Source organism: Gavialis gangeticus, unplaced genomic scaffold (assembly GCF_001723915.1).
Source record: "Gavialis gangeticus isolate Ggan-Ray unplaced genomic scaffold, GavGan_comp1, whole genome shotgun sequence".
NCBI classification, from domain to species: Eukaryota; Metazoa; Chordata; order Crocodylia; family Gavialidae; genus Gavialis; species Gavialis gangeticus.
In genome coordinates, this window is record NW_017729006.1 from 10,086,441 (window position 1) to 10,106,298 (window position 19,858).

Below are 19,858 nucleotides of genomic sequence, written 5' to 3' on the forward strand. Positions count from 1 at the left end.
CTAAATCTACCCTCTGCCAGCTTGTGACCATTATTCCTGGTCACTCCCGGCAGTGCTCGGGGGAACAGGGACTTCCCCAGTGCCTGCTGGTCCCCCCTGACCTTACTTGGAGGCTGGGATGGAAATAGCTCAGTCAGGGATAAGCCTGATCCTGCCTTGTCTGCTTAACTTGTCTGCTTATTTTCTTCATGCCTCACATCACCCTTCAAAGAATCTGACATAACTGTGGTTGAGAATCACTGGTCTAGTGATTCCCAATAACGTGGGAACAATCAGGGTTAAATGGCTCCCAGGAGAGTTTTTCCTGGGAGAGAGAACTTCAGTATACATATCTTCTGAGAAAAGCTGCAGCACAGTCCTCCAGCATCCCAGCATGCTTTGCTGTCAGGTCCACCATAGGTCCAAAGAGACAGCATGTCACTCAAGCTGAACTCCATCTTGGGCTCAAATTCTCAACTGATGTTTAAACTGCTTCCGAAAGGCATGCCTTCACCTACGTACTCCCACTCTCCATATGCCAAACTCAGAAATTAGGCAGAGAAACTACCCTGGGGGGGCACTGCCAAAGTGTAAGTCTTCAGCTCTCTCATCTGCAACATGCTTGAGAACTGTGAATAGCTTTACTTTTTCAATTCCACATATGGAGAGGGAGAGGATGGGTGCAGCATGCTTGGTAGTCACTCAAGAGTGTTGCAGAAACACTATAGAAATATCCTAGTACAACTCACTTGTCTCTCAGCCTACACGCTGGAGTCTATGTCAAATTTCAGCTTATGCTCTATTTATCCATATCTCTGAAGTATGTGCTTATATTTTATATCAGTCCTGCTGGCCAGTTTTCCCCCCTTTCTTATACTAAGGATATTCAGCGATACACTGGAATCAAACCCATGGCTGGCCCTGCCCCAAGCAATAACATCACTTATTCTGTGGGTTTCTGATCAACAAACTGTATTTGCTCACAGGCCTCAGAATGGTTTTACCATACATCTGCCATAAATACACAAAAATTAGCAACTAATGTTGCTAATGGTCAGTGCTGCTGGGACTACAATCCTGCTGGAACTGAACTGGTTGTTGGTCCAACATCATAGATGCAAAAATGGCAGCTGATCCTTTGATAGCCTTTCTCTGCAGTGCTTTTATATTTTACAGCCTTGGGATCAGCTAAGTCACACGACAAGCACCCTCCTCTTCACGTAAAGGCTCTATGTCTTCTGTCAGTTGCACGTATGTTTGATTTTTCTTTCAAGGGTAGCTGCAGCATTGGAACATAAAATAGTTCTATTTCCCACACCCTTTACACCATGGCCCATAGATTGGGCACTTTTCTTTCAGCTTTTTATGCTGCTTTAAACTGTAGTCACACTAGACCACAATGTCAATCTCTCTCTCTTCTATTCTGTTTCCTGGGCTCCTTTAAATTGAGCCTGTGCATTTGTTCTGCACTACTGGCTATTATTATTTTGTTCCTTTCCCTGGACAGATCAGCTGCTCTTGTTCTTGGAGGCAATCTCTACAGTTAGATCTATTTCTCTCAATAGTTTTTCCTGCAAGGGGGAATTGTGTGTCCCACTAATAATACCATCATTAATCAAGGAATCTTTAAAGTGTCCAGAGTTTCATGTGAATGCCAGATTTCTCAGCAATGGAACAGATATCTATTTCCATTTCTGTTTCTTGGTTTTGAGTTCTTTAAAAAAACGGAAAAACTCTCTCTCCACAATCTCATTCTGTCAAGGGTCACATTTGGGGTCATGATATTCATCAAACACCGTTATCAGATTTTCCTGTTTCAGGCAATATTCCTGGCAACTGTCTCACTCATTTCTCATCCTTTTTCCCCCAGGGAGATAGAAAAAAGACATTACCTTCATTTTTATCTCCCCTGGTAAGGTCTCTTTTTTGCACTACTTCCATGCTTGTACAAGTTTTATTTCTGGAAAACCAGCATTCCTGGAAACCTGAGACCCTGAAGGATGACAGCACTGTTTCTTGTCTGGGAATAATTTTGTGAATATCACGTTCTTCCGCAGTGTGAGTCTCACTGGCCTTATTGCTGCCACCATGTTTCCTGTACACTGTGGTGGGTAGTCACATGAGAGCTGTCTTTAAAACTAAACTGGTTCTTTAATAAGAAAACTATTCTGAAAAAAAAGAATGAAACTGCAGTTCATGTTCAAGCCTTGTGCACACAAACTGACTTCCTGCAGCTCTTCCAAATATTTCCCACCTAAAATCTGTGCTCCTCCTCCCAAGTTCCATACAGATGGCTATACTGAGGTATCTTTATTTACCACCTCAGAGTAGGAAATTATTCAGTTGCAGCAAAAGAATTCAGCTGTTAAGCACCCATCAGGAGTGGTGGAAACTGTTTTTTCCAATGAAGTTTTATTATCCAGATCACTGTAATGTCTGGGTATTAGAATCACAGAATCTATAAATAGACAATTAGGGTGGGAAGGAACTTCAGGAGGTCATCTAGTCCAACCTCGTGCTCAAAGCAGGACCATCTCCAACTTTATCATCCCAGCCAAGGCTGTGTCTAGCTGGGTCTTAAAAACCCCCAGGGTCAAAGATTCCACAACTTCTCTGGGTAGTCTGTTCCAGTGCTTCACTACCCTTTTAGTGAGAGATTTTTTTCTAATACCCAACCTAAACTTCCCTTGCTGCAGCTTAAGACCATTGCTCCTTGTTCTGTCATCTGCCACCACTGAGAACAGTCTAGCTCCTCTTTGGAACCACCATACAGGTAATTGAAGGCTGTTATTAAATCCCCTCTAGTGTTCTCTAGACTAAACAAGCTCAGTTCCCTCAGCCTCTCATCATACATCATGTGCCCCAGTGCTCTAACCATTTTTATTGCCCTCCACTGCACTCTCTCCAATTTGTCTACATCCTTTCTGTAGTGGGGGGCCCAAAACAACTCCAGTACTCCAGATGTGGCCTCACCAGTGCTGAATAGAGGGGAATATTGGCTTCTCTTGATCTGCTGGCAGCGCTCCTATCAATGCAGCTCAGTATGCTGTTAGCCTTCTTCATAACAAGGGCACACTCTTGGCTCATATTCAGTGTATTGTCCACTGCAACTTCCAGGTCCTTTTCTGCAGAGCTGCTGCTTAGCCAATCAGTCCCCGGCCTGTACCGGTGCACGGGATTGTTCCATTCTAAGTGCAGGACTTTCCTTATTGAATTTCATGAGATTTTTTTGGTCCAAGCCTTCAATTTACTTAGGTCTCTCTGAATCCTAACCCTACCCTCCAGGGTTTCTACTACTCGCCCCAGCTCGGTGTCATCTGCAAACTTGCTGATGACCCACTGCATCCCATCTTCCAGGTCATTCATGAAGACACTGAACAAAACTGTCCCCAGACCAAACCCTGGGGCATTCCACTTGATTCCAGCTGCCAACTACATTGAGCCACTGATTACTACCCTACGAGCCTGAGAAGCCAGTCAACTTCTAATCCACCTTACAGTCCATTCATCCAACCCATACTTCCTTAGCTTGCTTGTGAGAATGTTGTGGGAGACTGTATCCATACCCTTGATGAAGTCAAGGTATATCACATCCATTGCTCTTCCCACATCCACAGAGCCAGTCATCTCATCATAGAAGACAGTCAGGTTGGTCAAGCATGATTTGCCATTGGTGAATCCATGCTAACTTCCTAATCACCTTCTTCTCCTCCAAGTGCTTAGAAACAGATCCCTTGAGGATCTGCTCCATGATTTTTCCAGGGGCTAAGATGAGACTGACTGGTCTGTAGTTCCCTGGATCCTCCTTCTTCCCTTTCTTAAAGATGGGCACTATATTTGCCCTTTTCTAATCTTCCAGGACCTCTTGTAATCGCCTCAAGTTCTCAAAGATAATGGCCAGAACCTCTGCAATCACATCAGCCAACTCCCTCAGCACTCTCAGGTGCATTACGTATGGCTGCATGGACTTGTACAGGCCCACATGTTCCCTGATCTTCCTCTTGTTGCTGACATACTTGTAGAAACCCTTCTTGTTACCCTTCACTTCCCTTGCTGGCTGCAATTCCAACTGTGCTTTGGCCTTCCTGATTTCATCCTTGCATGCCCAAGTGATACTCTTATAGTCCTCCCTAGTCACTTGACCAAGTTTCCACTTCTTGTAAACTTCCTTTTTGTATTTTAGCTCATTGCAAAGTTCCCTGCTAAGCCAAGCTGGTCCTCTGCCATACTTGCTAGTCTTCCTGTGCATTGGGATGGTTTGTTCCTGCGACATCAATAAGGTTTCTTTAAAATACATCCAGCTGTCCTGCATTCCTTTCCCCCTCAGCCTGGCCTCCCAGGGATCCTGCCCATCAGTTCCCTGATTGAGTCAAAGTCTGCTTTTCTGAAGTGTTGGGCTTTACTCTGCTGCTCTCCTACTTTCCTTAGGATACTAAACTCAGTTATTTCATGGTGTTGCTGCCCAAGTTGCCATCCATTTCTACATTCCCCACTAATTCTTCCCTGTTTGTGAGCAGCAGATGAAACAGAACACAGCCCCAACTGGCATCTCCAACACTTGCACCAGGAACTCTCCAAAAACTTCCTGGATTCCCTGTGCACTGTTGTATTGTTCTCCCAACATATGTCAGGGTGAATGAAGTCCCCCATGAGAATGAAGACCTGTGACCAGGAAACTTCCCCTCTCTGTTTGAAGAAAGCCTCATCTACCTCATCCTCCTGGTCTTATGGTCTGTAACAGAAACCCACCATGACATGCTTCTTGTTGCTCTCCCCTCTGGCTCTAACTCAGACTTTCAACAGGTCTATTTCCAGTTTCATACTGTAACTCTGAGCAATCATACAGCTCTTTAGATAAAGTGCAACTCCTCCTCTTCTCCCCTGCCTGTCCTTCCTAAAAACAGGTTGTACCCATCCATGACAGTGCTCCAGTCATGAGAGCTATCCCACCAAGTCTCTGTTATTCCAGTCATGTCATAGTTCCACAACTGTGCAAGGATTCCAAGTCTCCCTGCTTTTCCAGGCTCTGTGCATTCACGTATAGGCACCAGAGGTAACTAGCCAATTCTCATAAGCAAGACTTAATCTGTATTATGCAAAGTCTTTTTAAAAAGGGAGACTTATATTTGGATAATTGCACCTTTAGAAATATACTGAGGCAAATTTTGAAACTGTCCACCCACACTGCAGGTATATTCAGATGTAATAATTATTTTTGAATAAATAATGAACTTTTCCAATATACCACACAAGGTGGTACCTCTCAGTTCTGTCAGAGTGACAGCCATATTCCACCCCAAAAATATCTGAGGCTAATAAATTAGAATGTCATTTCCCACTGGAGTCAAATTAAATCATGCATAGGTATTGTAATTTACTGAATTACCAGGTGCCCATTTATAAGCAGATTGATTGGGGGGCAGCCTTTAGCATCCACCCAGAGTGAGGCTCAGATTTATGCTTCTAGAGCAGTGGTTCTCAACCTTTTTAAACTCAAGGCATCCCTTGTTAAACTGAAGCAGTGGCATAACTAGGACAAGGGGACAAGGCAGCTGCCCCAGGTTCCAACTGGGGGGTGGGGACACTGCAGCTGCATGATCATGCTTGCTGCCCTGGGCACCCAGCTGTGTCATTATGCCTCTGGGCACCCCTTGGAAAATAGCAGCTGTTAGATATCACTCATTTCTTGACTACAGAAAAGTAATAGAACAATCTTCCTCTGCAAAAAGGGGGAAAGCAGATGAAAGTTCATTTTATGATCAAAAACTGTAATTGGTTTATCTAGATTTAGATAAAGAATACATTTTAAAGTGTGTTAGCTAAAAAAAAACTATGACATTTTAAAACTCTAACTTACATACTTGCAACATGCTAGCTAATAGAAATGAACTTTGCACTCAACCAGAGTTCAGCTCTAGCAGATAATACAAGGCAAAATACAACCTGTCCTGTCTATGATAGGGTTTTAAAATATGTTAAGTAGAAAGTATTAGATAACAAATTTTAAAAATAAAACTTCCATATTAATATAGCCATATACTATAATAACAGAAGCAACTCTGAAAAATAAAAAGGATTTCAGCCTTCACCCCACAGGTCCTGTATATTTTGATTTAGAACAGACTTTTAACATTATTTCAACATTATGAAATCACATAAATTCAAGAAAATAACATTAGTTACCATATAAACATGTCAACCACTTCAACAAAATCCTCCTCCTTCATTTCAAAAGATTGTTCATTCAGCCAGATATGCTAAGTCTTATTTTAAAATAAATATATAGGCGGCAAAATTATAGACATATTTACATTTTCCAGCCGAAACCCCATACAATATGTTTCCTTACTTTTACATTGCAGTAGAAGTGGCCACATCTGCTCATCTTAGAAAGCAGATGGATGATCACATACTGTATCAACATATATATTTCAAGGTGAAATTTTAACTGCCTGGGTGTCACAGTTTAATTCAATATACCTGAAGGAGGAAGATTGGAATTTTAAAAAATTTCTGGAGTTAATTGATTGATGAATAACAGCTTCCAAGAGCAAACTTTTATTCATCTCATTTCATAAGCCCAAAACTGAAATCCACTTGGATTTCTTTAAGTCATCAAAAATGATAACTAAGGACAAACTCTACCTTCCACATTTAGTTTCCAGCATTTTTCTGGAATTTAAATTTATTGGCTGGATGTGTCCATAAGAGTCATTTCCATAAAACTACTTTTTAGCCCCAAGTCAAGAATGATTATTGGAAAATACTTTCCCTGTGTTTTTGTGAAGAACATTAATGATGGTGTGTCAGACAGTATTAACTGCTGATGCATATTTCACGGGTTCTAGCTACAGACATATTGGAAAAGGTTTCAGGCTGCAAAGATAATACTTTTGTAAACTTAACTATTGATGCAAACGCTTTAGTATCTTCTTTTCAGGAACTCACCCAATTAAAGAGATGTTTGCTATAAAGTTGCAATACAACTTAATGCACAAACTTGTCTGTAGCAAAAGTGGATGTGTGCAGATCCTAACTTACCGCAAAGTTACTTTCTTTTCTCACTTCTATATAGCTTAAATATTTTGGTTTTCTTTTACTCATACATCTATCTCCAGGAAGCACATAAATGTCAGCCATCTCAGCAACAGCCACTTAAAAGCAAACAACTGAATAAATTGCATAAATAAATGAAAGAGAAATTCAAGAGATTTAGGTTTTGCATCCACAAGAACCAATGAGAAGTACTCAATAAAAAGTTCTTAGACATACATTATTTTATGTCCTTCTTAAAGAATAATCCATTTTATTTTATATTTAGCACATGCCTATTTTTCCTATGTCATAACAGAATGCTAGAGAGTTTTATCTGGGTGAAATTATCAGCTCATTTAAAAGAACTTCAGTGTTTTATATGCAGAAGTATATGGAGGAATCGTCCCCAAACCCAGTGGGTAAAATGTGCAGCACTTGTACAGGTAGTCTGAGCTCCTATCGCAGTCCACATGTTGTAGCAGCAGCCATAGCACTCTACATCAAAGCTAGTTCACAGTGTTTGAGACATAATTAGCCATTTTAGTCTGAATTCAAGTAGAAGTCAGGATATATCTGCATATATTTGCTCATTTCATCAGATGCTATGCTTGAGAGCAGTGTAAAACTATATATAATGAACCTATGGTCTATTCCCTTATCTAGCTCATAATCTCCCATAACACTCTCTTTAAACTATAGTACCATACATACCATTTAGCCTTATGTTATGACATACAGGTCGCTACACATTTACTTGAACTGGCTTCAGATGGCCCCTCTCATCCGCACAGTACAAATAACATAGGTCTACTGCATCTGGCCCTTCCCTGGATGCGGAGTAGAAGGAGGAGAAAAAGTGTCTCCTCAGTCATCTTTAAATAAGGCAACATTAAGTCAGTCCAAAAATGATTAATAGAGGAGTTAACTTCACTGACAACCTGGAGTTGCTTTGCTTGCTTATTTAGCACTATATTTATGAGGATAGTCTGCTGTTCATACAATTAGGGCAAAACAGAACATTTCTATGTTTGCTCTTAAAAATAAATAAATTGCTCAGAACATTCTTCTGCTATCTAAAGTGGTTGATTATGGTGAATTTGTTTTGTCATGAGAATGATAGATTATAACTAGTTTTAAGTATGCCTTCCCATGTAATTATTACTACCATCCATATATTCTACAAGTAATAATTCCTTTCCCATTGATGGTGACATCCATCAGGTCTGCAGATATAGCTCATTTTTTTCTGGAATGTTCATGCTACTATCAGGAAATAGATTTCTAAATTATAAATCAGTCAGGATCATTTGTAATAAGCAGAGTGGTTTTTAAAATATCAGTTTTTGGAAGTCAGTTTCCAACATTAAGACAAACTATCAACACAAGGGCAAGGGTCTTGCTAACCAGAACAAAATGCAAAGAGCAGAGGCACAGAACAACAGTATTACATAACTGAATTGATAAAATGGGATGTCAGAAGAAATTAAAAGTGCAAGAAGTCAAGAGGATTAAGAAACTATGGACAGTAAGATGATGGATATATCTACACTGCATTCACAAGAGTGACTAAGGCAGTGGTTCTCAAACTTTATAGACTCAATGCATTCCTTGGAAAATCCCAAATATTAGCATTTAACAATTTCTTGATTACAGAAAAATAATAAAACAATTCTCCTGTTGCAAATAACCAACAAATATTACAACAGGTCTGTAACGGGGCCCTTGCCCCATTGCTGAAAAAGGACAGAGCCCAGGGTCTGATGGCCAACACAACCTCTTTAACAGGCTAAATGGGAAAGGGGGACCTTAAATAAGATGTCCATTTGCCCCAGGTGTAAGCTGTGACTGGCAGGCCTAGGTGAAAGTAGAGTCAGATGACCCAGAGAGGCTCAAAAGCCCAGGGCTTGGCCCAAATGGAGTAGTCTGGCCATAGGAGCGGCAGGAGGGACAGCTCCAGAGAGGAGCCAGTATGGACTGGCTGGAGGAAAGCACTGTGTGTCACAAAAGGGCGGAAGAGACCCTGCGCTGCGAGTGACATGAGATAAGTACTCTGAACCTTTTGCACCTACTGTGGGGTGAGAACCTTTTTATGAGCCACCTGGAAGAAGAACTCCTCAAGGACTGCACCATCAAACCCTTGCTATACTTAAGATATATCAATTACATCTTCATCATTTGGACAGAAAACCTGCAATCTCTGATTGAGTTCCATCAGAAATTTAACTATCTCTTGAATACTCCAGCACCAACATCTCCTTTTTAGACACAATGATCAGCAGGGCTGTGTGAAATTTTGCCAGCAGTTTCATTTCAACACTGTTTCACCTTGTTTCAAGCTTGAAACAGCAACATCAAAATGAAACAGAGAGCTTTGAAACAGCCTCGAAACAAAACAAGGCAAGTTGAAACATTTCGAAATTTTCAAAACATTTTGAGTTTTGAAGCCCAAGCTGGGCTTGCCTGCAGGGAAACAGAAACAAAAGTAAGGAGAGGGAGGGGAAAGAGGGGGAAAGTGGGGGGAAGGAGTGCTCTCATTATTGACTGTGTAGCTGGACAGTGACTGTCATCCTTTCCTGAGGTCTCTTCCAATCCCAGTGCTCTGGGGGATGGATGGAAAAGCTGCATAAAAGGCAGCATTGTTTGAACTGCCTTGCTTTCTGCCATGGTGTCAGTTGAGTGAGGGCACACCTTAACACACACACACACACACACACACACACACACAGTGTGTCACGCACATTTGTCATGAGTTTTGCCTGTCAGCAGCCAGAGGTGCAGGGCCCCAGAACCCCAGCACCTATCTCCTTGACAGCTGGCAGGCTTCATGACATCAGCAGGGGATAGCAGGCCTGCACCTTTCATCCTGCTGCACCTTAACACACACACTGTCACCCATGTCACAAGTTTCGCTTGTCCACAGCTTGAGGTGCAGTTTCCCCCAAACCCCTGCACCTATCTCCTTGAAACTTGGCAGGTTTCATTGCCTCAGCAGGGGCTACCAAGCCTGCAGTTTTGACCCTGCTGTGGCTTGACACATATACGTGACATGAGTTTTTTTGCTTTCAAGACTCTGGGGTACACTTTCCCTGAAACCCCTACATCTGTCTCCTTGAAATTTGGCAGGCTTCATGCCCTCAGAAGGGGCTACCATTCCTGCAAGTTTCATCCACATCAGGCCAGAAATGACAAAGTTATAGGCTGTTTCGAGCTTCCCCATTATAGCCTCTGAGCAAAATGTCGAAACAGCAGTTGAAATGGGATGGTGCCGTTTCGCACAGCCCTAACGATCAGTATCCAGAATGGTAAAATACAGATCACATTATACAAGTAACCCACAGACCAACACACATATCTTCACAGGACCAGCGATCACTCTAAACACACCAAGAAAGCTGTGATATACAGTCAAGCCCTCAGATACCACTGAATTTGCACTGAGAACACCTGGGATTGCAACCTCACTAATCTTAAAAAGGCTTTCATTCAACAAGGACACTCCTCCAGAGAGAGAGATCACACATTTAAAAGAGCCACCTGAATACCACGTGAAGAATTGCTGCAGTACAGAAGAAACCCCCCTACAAATCTCACACTGCTGGTTATGACATATCACCCCTCCCTCGAACCCATATGGAAAATCCTCAACCAACTGCAACCCATACTAGAAGGAGGTGCTATTCTTAAAGAGATCTTCCCAGAACTACCCATCCTAACCTTCAAACAAGCATTGAACCTCGCTAACCTCATCACCAGAAGCAAACTTCTTACAGCTCAGAACATACCAAATGGAACCAGAACATACCATGACAAGAAATGCAAATCCTGCCAACACATTTACACCACCCCCCAGGATTATTACACCCCACAACAGAACCATCAGCATTCCTGGATCCTACACCTGCACCTCCAAAAATGTATTAATCTCATCCAATTAAAGGCTCCTACCCTGGGGGTCTTTAAGATGAGGCTAGATGAACACCTTGCAGGGGTCATTTGACCCCAATACTCTTTCCTGCCATGACAGGGGGTCAGACTTGATAATCTGCTCCCTTCCGACCCTACCAACTATGAAAGTATAAAATGCACCAAATGCTGTGATGGAAAATACGTAGGAGAGCGCAAACAACAACTGCGCGTGAGAATGAATGCACACAGGAAATCCATCAAAAACAAGAATACCCAATTACCTGTGGGAGCACATTTCTCACTATAAAACCACTCTCTCTCCAATCTCTCAGTTCTAATCCTCAAAGGGAACTTGCAAAACACTTTTCACAGACGAGCCTATGAACTCCACTTCATCAAACTCCTGGATACAAAAAATCATGGACTCAATATAGACATTGGATTCATGACACATTATCACCTGCCTGACATATGATTCCCCAGGTACCTCTCTACTACTTACTTGCTACATTCATCCCCCTTCTTCCCTCCCTCTCCCTGCTTGCCTGTCTTTCACCCACTGACTCAATTTACATCTTCACTGACTGCCTTTCCTGCATGCATACCAGCCCAGCCTCTGACTTCTTTACTATTCATTCCATCCAGGAAGAGCACACACCAACTGCAGATGCTTCCTCAGCCTGACGAAGGGTTTTTAAACCCAAAATCTTGCTAAGAAAAATGTTTCCAACCTTTTAAGTTGGTCTAATAAAAGATAATCAGATTCACCCAAAGAACCTTGTCTGTTTGGGAACAGACACTTACACATTTGATTTATATTTAAACCAGAGGACCGAGGTGGCTTTAAGGAGTGGATTGGAGACCACTGGAATGTGGAAGGGGCATTCAGCTCAGAGTGCTCCTGGGATCCAGGACCCTGGGGTGCTGAGTACAAGCAAGAATCCAAATACATTCAGGGGGAAGATTGTGGTGTGTCAGAGGACTACATATCTGGTAGCAAAGACTGGGGAGTGCAACTCTCATGCCTGCAAGGGGTGTAGTTAGGGGCTGAGGGGCCCAGAGCCTGCATGGAGCTAGAGCTGGAGCCCAAAGATCTAGAGTCCCGGTGCAGTGGACCCCAGGCAATGGGACCTAACTGGATTAAAAGTGAGCCGAGGCCAGGAAGGGCTTGGGTTCAGACAAAGACCTACCCCAAAACCCACATCTGACTCTTGGGGGCCACTTCCCTACAAAACTAAGTGGAAGGAGGTTTCCAGGAGACACCAGCTAAATGGGAGGAGAATCTGCGTGAGGAAGGAGTTGAGAACCACTGTTAAACAGCTTGTTCCCTTCCCCTGTGACACTACTGTCTCAGAAGGGTCCATGAATGTAAGACAAACTGTGTGCCATTCACTATAGCATAAAGCAGAGAATCCTGCTCTGAATGTCTTCAAGCAGCACCTCAGCTCTGCATCCCTCACTAAAAGAATCTATAATCCACCTCATAGATTTTGCATCAGATGCTGCATTGACCCAGATCCAGTAATTATCTGAGAAATTCTGTTTCAGGCACTAAATCAACAGCTTTAATCAACTTACCAATCCAAATCACCCTCAGCAGTGAGAAAGAGCACTCTTCAACAGGTAAGTCTTATGGAAAAAGTGATTGCCTCTGTCACCCTAGAAGACCTTCACACTGTTCAGTAGTACTTTGAGCTCCCTGGGGTCACATTCTGCCCTACTGAATTTCACCTCTCCCCATTTTGGCATTGCTGCAAACATGGAACAGTGCCCAAATGCCAAGTGGCTGCAGAATTTCTGTAAATCTTAAGTGCAAGGACTTATGAGAGGTGAATCCATTATTCAATGCTCATCTGTGTTATCTGATTCCTGGTTTGACTAGAGGCTCCCAGAAGGCTCCTATGATTATATGCTTTGTGCAAGCCCTTTTAGTATAATTGGGTTTCTGGGCTTCCATTTTCTTTGTAGCAGCAAAATAACTGAAAAGCTAGTAATGCTCTAGCAATGCAATTTTCAGATAATCCTGCTGTTTGAAGATCTACAATGCCAAAAGCATACTTGAGTTTAGGATTCTTACTCCCATCTGCAGAGCACCTGGAAATCTTAGCTGCATCTTAGAAAGAGATATTAAAGATAGATTAAATCAGTAGTTCTCAAACTTTTATATAATGGGACTCTATACTGCCCAAACCTCTCTCACATATGGCAATGGCAGAATGGTTATGGTCTCCTGATACAACAACCAAAGTTTTTCACTCTGCTTGAGAACATCTGATAATATTTTGAGAAAAGAGAGTACTGTTATTTGAAGTGTTATGTAGACTCTGCAGCACAAACTAATAGACAAAAAGTAACAAACATAAAAATAAAAATCAACCCACAAGACATACACCAGTAAGCCAGTCTTCAAATCTGGAAGAAATTTTCCTGAAGTGTATTTCTTTCTTCCTAAAGTACAAAAGCTTCTTTTGTATAGTAGCAGAGTTTTGGAGCATTGCTCAAGAATTAGTGTCCCGTTATTCTAAAACACATAGTAAAAAGATATTATCTACTCCAATTTATTTACAGCACTTAGCGTTCAATTTGTATTCCAGCTGCGTAGTTCTATTCTGTCTAGCTAAAACTCACCTAGGAGTTTCAAATATTAAAAAAAACAAAACCCTGTTCTTCACTTTGTCCTAAATTGTGTGTACATTAGCAATTTGTTGTGTTGTTTTATATCCTCAGAATCATTTCAGGTTTTCATAGCTGCAATAGTGACCTATGTCAGAAAGTTAATGGCTCAGCTCACATAGCTGTTCACACACTTGATGTAGCACGTACATGAAGACCAGAGGTTAGACAGTTAAAATGTTGCCTTTGTCGTGGACTTATCACTGTGCCCTTGAGCCTGAAGTATACCTATTTTGACAACATGAAGAACCTGTTTCAATGGTCTATGTTTGAGCCTTAAGTGTCCTAAAACCCTATAATTAAATGGTATGGGGACCAATGCTTCATTTTGACAATCCATCAAATTATTATCCAGTATCTAAATGTGTTTCTGGCTAAGGTTGTGGTGAGAAAATTAAAGGCCATCTAAATGTCTCAGAACAACTTTATCAATTTAGTTGAAAAATATTTGAAGCTAAAATCAGAAGCCAGAACTCCCCAGATTAATAAGCACCCTCTTCACTGGGCTACCAATTCATGTTCCCTCTTGTTCTAGCCTCAGGAATCTTGCATTCCTTTCTGCATCATGACCACACAAATCCCTTTATGGTCCAAGGGGCCTTTAGGAAATAGTAGATCGGCCCGTGCCTCTAAGGCTATGCAATCACTAAACTGGGACTTTTTCATAGATTGTTAGGGGCTGGAAGGGACCTTGCAGGTCAGTCGGGTCCAGCTCCCCCTGCTCTAGACAGGAAGGCAACTGGGGTCAAGTGACTCCAGCAAGGTGACAGTCCAGTCTCCTCTTGAAAACCTACAGGGTAGGTGACTGCACCACCTCTGGAGGGAGTTTATTCCACAGTCTGGACACCCTGACTGTGAAGGAGATTTCCTAGTATAAAGCCTGAAGCAGCCTTCCAGGAGTTTATATCCTTGGGCCTTGGTTTTCCCCAGGGGTGCCCTCGTGAACAGTTGTTCACCGAGCTCCTGATGCACTCTGATATAACAGTAAGCCGCGATCAAGTCTCCTCGCAACCTTCTCTTCTTTAGGCTAAAGAGGCCCAGGTCCCTCAGCCTTTCCTCGTATGGCTTGCCTTGCAAGTCTCTGATCATACAGGTGGCTCTTCTCTGGACCATCTCAAGTTTTTCCTCATCCTTATTGAAGTGGAGCACCCAGAACTGGATGCACTACTCCAACTGCAGTCTCACCAGTGCTGAGTACAGCGGGGATATCACTTCCTTAGTTTTACACAAGATAAATCGGTTGATGCATGCCAATGTGTTGTTTGCCCTGCTGGCCACTGCATTGCACTGACAGCTCATGTTCATTACCCCTAGGTCCCTTTCAGCCATGGTGCAGGTTAGGCTGTCACCTCCGAGTCTGTATATATGTTGAGGGTTATTTGCCCCCAGATGGAGCACTTTACACTTGGAAGTGTTAAACTTCATCTGGTTCCAGTCTGCCGAACTCCCTAGCCTGTCCAGATCTGCCAGCATCAGTGACCTATCTTCTGGCATGGTCACACTGCCCTGTAACTTAGTGTTATCTGTGAACTTTGCCAGCGAGCTTTTCACTCCCCATCCAAATCATCAATAAAGATGTTTAAAAGCACCAGTCCAAGCATGAACCCCTGACGGACACCACTGGCTACTTCGTGCCAAGACAACATGGATCTATTCATGAGAACTCTCTGGATCCTACCGGGTAGCCAGTTTCCCACCCACTGAACTGTCAAGCAGCTGAGCCCACAATCTTCCAGTTTTCCCACAAGAATATCATGGGATACTAGATCAAAAGCCTTTTGGAAGTCTAGGTATATAAGATCTACCTTGTCTCCCATGTCCAGATGGCGAGAAACCTGGTTGTAGAAGGAGATGAGATTAGCAAAACAAGATCTACATGCGACAAAGCCATGCTGGCTGTCAGTAAGAATCTTACTTTCTGCGACCGTATCATTCACAGATTTTTTAAATGAGCTTTTCCAATATTTTCCCTGGGATAGAAGTTAGGCTGATTGGCCTGTAGTTGTCTGGGTCCTCCCTCTTCCCCTTCTTAAAGATGGGCACAATGTTGGCCCTCTTCCAGTCCACAAGGATCTCCCCTGTGCACCACAAATTCTGAAAGAGCTTTGCCAGGAGTTCCACGATGACCTCAGCCAGCTCCTTCAGCACTCTCGGATACAGTCCATCCGGTCCCGCTGACTTACAAATGTCTAGCTTTTCTAGTTCGTCTTGCACCCGCTCAGCATCTACACTGGGGAGGCTGTCAGTTCCAGCATGCACTCTATGAGCCTTATCTTGCTTGACTTTCCCAATGGTCCGGTGAAAGACCAAAGCAAAGTGGGCAGGAGTTCATTTTTTTTCCCTGAACACCAGTTACTAGCTGTCCCTAGGTGTTAAACAGGGGTCCCACACTTCCATTTGTTTTTCTTCTACTGCCTACATACCTAAAGAAGGAATTCTTATTGTCCTTGACTCCCATGGCTAACCTAAATTCAGTCGCTGCCTTGGCTTTCCTGATCAGAGTGTTGGACTTGGTCATGTAATGTTCACCTATATCCCATTTTAGAAACCTAATCCTTTTTTTGGATCTAGAGCTAAGCCCCTAGGTGGCTATTCTTCAGAATTAAAGGGAGAATAATTCAATTTACCTTATTTTAAAGAAAATAAGCTGAATCAAATTAAGGCCATTTCTGAAGAAGAGTGTTCTCAAAGGGGTTTAATGCAGTTCAACAGATTCTCTTTAAATGTTAATTCATATTAACTCTCTTGACTGTATATATGTATACATGCCCTAATACTCTGAATTCGATATACTGTATAAAAGGAAAGCAAATAATAAATTAATACAGAAACATATTTTTACATAATTGACATGAGCCTTTTTACCTGAAGAGTGATCACAAATATTCTGGTCCTGCCATATGAAAAACAGGAATTGGAAACAAATTCATCTAAATAATTCCTGCTGTGAAAATGACTGTGACAGGCTCCTTCCCCACCCCTGATTAAAAATAGTTTTTCTCTGTAATTGTTGTTCAACTAGATCTATACCACGAAACCCTGACAACTTCAAAATGTTAAATCCACAGTTTTGCTTTATAATTTATTATTTACAGAGCTTCTGATCTGTGGCCTGGGTCAAGAGGGACTTTTGTGTTGTTTTGTTTTTAAATACCAACTTAAACTACAGGAGGGAGCAGCATTTTTTCTATTTCTCTTTTTTTGCTTTTCTTTTAAAAACAGTAACCCACGGATGACAATTTCAATCCAACCTAATTTGATATGGTAGTAGAACACCCTCAGGAGGCTGAAACCATTAGTGACCCTTTTGCTTCGAAGGAAGCACAAAATTCCATTCCTGGAGGTGAATGAATAGATGGATCTACCAGGCTAATGGTAATTGCTACAGAAATTTGAGCTAAATTATGCATCCAGCTAATTTACCATAAACTCAGCTAATTTATTATTAGCATCCTTTAGGAATTCTTGAGTTGTAGGATTATCATTGCATTAATCTAGATAGTAATGTAGTGAGACTTGCATTGTTTGTATAAAATTCCCCCTCCGCTTTTACTCTCTGAACAATTATACTAGCATGAATGCTGTTACAAATATTCAGATTATGGGCACTAATAAACCAACATTTTTATTCTCCTGTCTAAGATTCTCTTTCCCTCTTCCTTTAAAAAGGTGCACACACAGTAATGTGCTAATAGAGATCTGAACTTCAGTAACTGGTACTTCTTAGGTTGTCCTCTATGAGAGACCTCTTCTCCCAAAATATGTGTACAAATAAGTACCTTACATCATTGTTTTGTTAAGGGCACTGGAGTTTGGGATTATGAACACACATAGGAACTTTCTTTTCATGTTCATTGCCAACTTTTTACTTGTGATTAGACAGAGCAGGAAATTCCAAGAATCTGAGTTATCCAGAAAGATAAATATATTCTACATGCTTATAGAAATATATTACACTTAATTTTAGGACTATCAATCCTTGAGAGTACCTTATTGCTTTAGATAGTACTTTACTCATGTCTTAATATAATCACACAGAAGACTATTATAAGTTCCAAAATTCAATAAATATTGTATATCAAAATTAAGGTGATGAAGACTGACATGTTGCTTTCTCTCCATTTGAAACAGTAAAAGGAAATTTTGTATTAGTTAATAATGGGATTTCATTAATGCCATTAATTAGTGGGGTTGTAAAAATATTTATTGCCATCTAATTGTTAAGGCAGGAAAAGAACAGAGAGGCTGTAGTGGAGTTATAGCAGAGATGAAATTGGCCCCTTATTCTGTTCCATTAAGGAATTAAAACACTAGCATTTTGATTAATCATTCCTGAAGTTTCACTCATTATATATTATTAGTATTTCCACTGGAAAAAGGCATGCAACTCATTTCCTTAATACCACAGAATGAGAGGAAGATGGGAGAAGAGAGATGTTTCTAAACAAGGTAGAAAACTCTGTCCATTACTGAAATTTCCTAAAAGCACAATGATATAAATGCAATTAGGTAAATGAGAAGAAAACATGCCAATTTTAAACCTAAGGCAAGTTAATTTAACCTTTCCAGCCAAGTAGACTTTTAAATAAGAAAAGCTTACTACTCAATTATCCAAAGGTGCTGGGAATTTCAGCACTTCAAAGGGCATGTGCTATGGGCCATCAAGATACAAGTTTTATTTCAACTGAAAACTTAGTGGGACCATAGGTAGATCTAGGATTATTTTTAAAGAGGGGCACAGTAGCAGCAACTGACATTGCATGGGTGACTAGAACCCTGCTCCCCCCCAGTCTCCCTAGACTGGGGCAGGCAGACTGCACAGCTGGAGACTTTTAAGCCCCCAAATTAGATAAGAATGCCCCTCTTCTTACCCCCCCCCCACCACCATTTTGGCACCTACTCCCTTCCCCTCTGTGCTCAGCACTACGTCCCACTCCTAATCTCCCACTCACTCTCTCTACTTACAGGAAAGGGAGACCTACTCATCGCCTCTGCTGTCCTGGATGCTCCTGTCCCACGTCAACCAGGGCTGTGGAAAGGCTGAGCAGGGAGCCAGGGTTGGGCAGGGACACTGGGGCTGCGGGAAGGTTCAACCTTCCCTGTGTCTGTTATCAGGATTGGAGGAACACTGAGGAGGGAGGGAGAAGCTGCTTACTGCTGCCACTTCCACTGTCCCTGCCTGAGTCTGCACAGCCTGGCTGAAGCAGGACAGGAGAGGCTCTGCAGCTACCCCCACCCCCAGCTCAGCCAGGGACAGCAGCAATGCGTGAAAGGGGGGAAGCGGGAAGTGAGGGGGCTACTCAGCATGGAGGGGAAGGGAAGGAATACTGAAAAGTAGAGATTCTTACCTGCTTCACCTTCTTACCTTAAATACCCAGGCCACTGCTCCTGCAGAGTGATCTGAAAAGGGGGTGCAACTATATCCCCCCCAACTCTGGATCCACCTCTGATTCAACAAAAAATTGACATGCATGCTTAAGTCCATCTGTATTCAATAATGCACTTAAGAACATGCTTAAGTCTTACTGATTCTTTGACTAGTAATCTTTTCAGAATAAAGGCTGTCTTCTTGTTATGCCTACCATTAAAAGTAGAATATAATGAGTGAAACCTGACTAGGATCAGGGACAGGCATTACATTTGTAGTGCTAAATACTCCAAGCACTACAAAAAGAAAAACATACAGATATTTAAGCAGCTTGAAGCAGGAAAAATTTTGTGAAACCTCCATAAAAATTCTCTTTCCATCAGGAACTTCTCAGCAGTAGGACGGTTTCTAGCATCATGTGTAAAACCTATACAGTTGCATGTTGTGCTGCATAGTGTAGTTCAGTCCTTCAATATCTCAGAAGGCTTGATCCTCACTCCCTGCCTTCCCTTAGTTCCAGGGAGTCTGTCTGTGACCAGTGACAAACTCTACTATTCCAGAAAGGTAGAGCTGAGTGCACCTGGTGCAATGGTGACTTGCTGTTCAACACCATGCCATCGTTGTTAGTACGAAAAAACCCTCTCAATCCACACAGAAGTGGATTGCAAGCCTTTCCCAGAGAAACTTGGGAGAACTTCCCAATTTGAACTGACTGGCAACCATTTTGCTGAGTCTCCAAACTGAATTACACAACCCTGAAAGCAGTCTTGCACTATCATCCAAAAACACTGCAGGAATCTACCGCACTGAACTTCTCATCATGCATTACAAATAACTATTCCTGTCCCATTGGCACCTCTGGCTTTACCTGCAAGCTCAGCAGGGGCACTGGGCAAG

The 19,858-nt window shown here is 42.1% G+C and overlaps 1 long non-coding RNA gene across 1 annotated transcript in view; it reads right to left on the bottom strand.

Moving 5' to 3' along the window:
• LOC109291701 overlaps positions 1-2,514 on the bottom strand; it is a 9,989-nt gene extending 7,475 nt beyond the window's left edge. Inside the window, exon 1 of the long non-coding RNA XR_002095928.1 lies at positions 102-2,514. This is a non-coding gene — a long non-coding RNA (uncharacterized LOC109291701). The remainder of the gene's footprint in view (positions 1-101) is intronic.
• Positions 2,515-19,858: the final 17,344 nt, after the last annotated feature.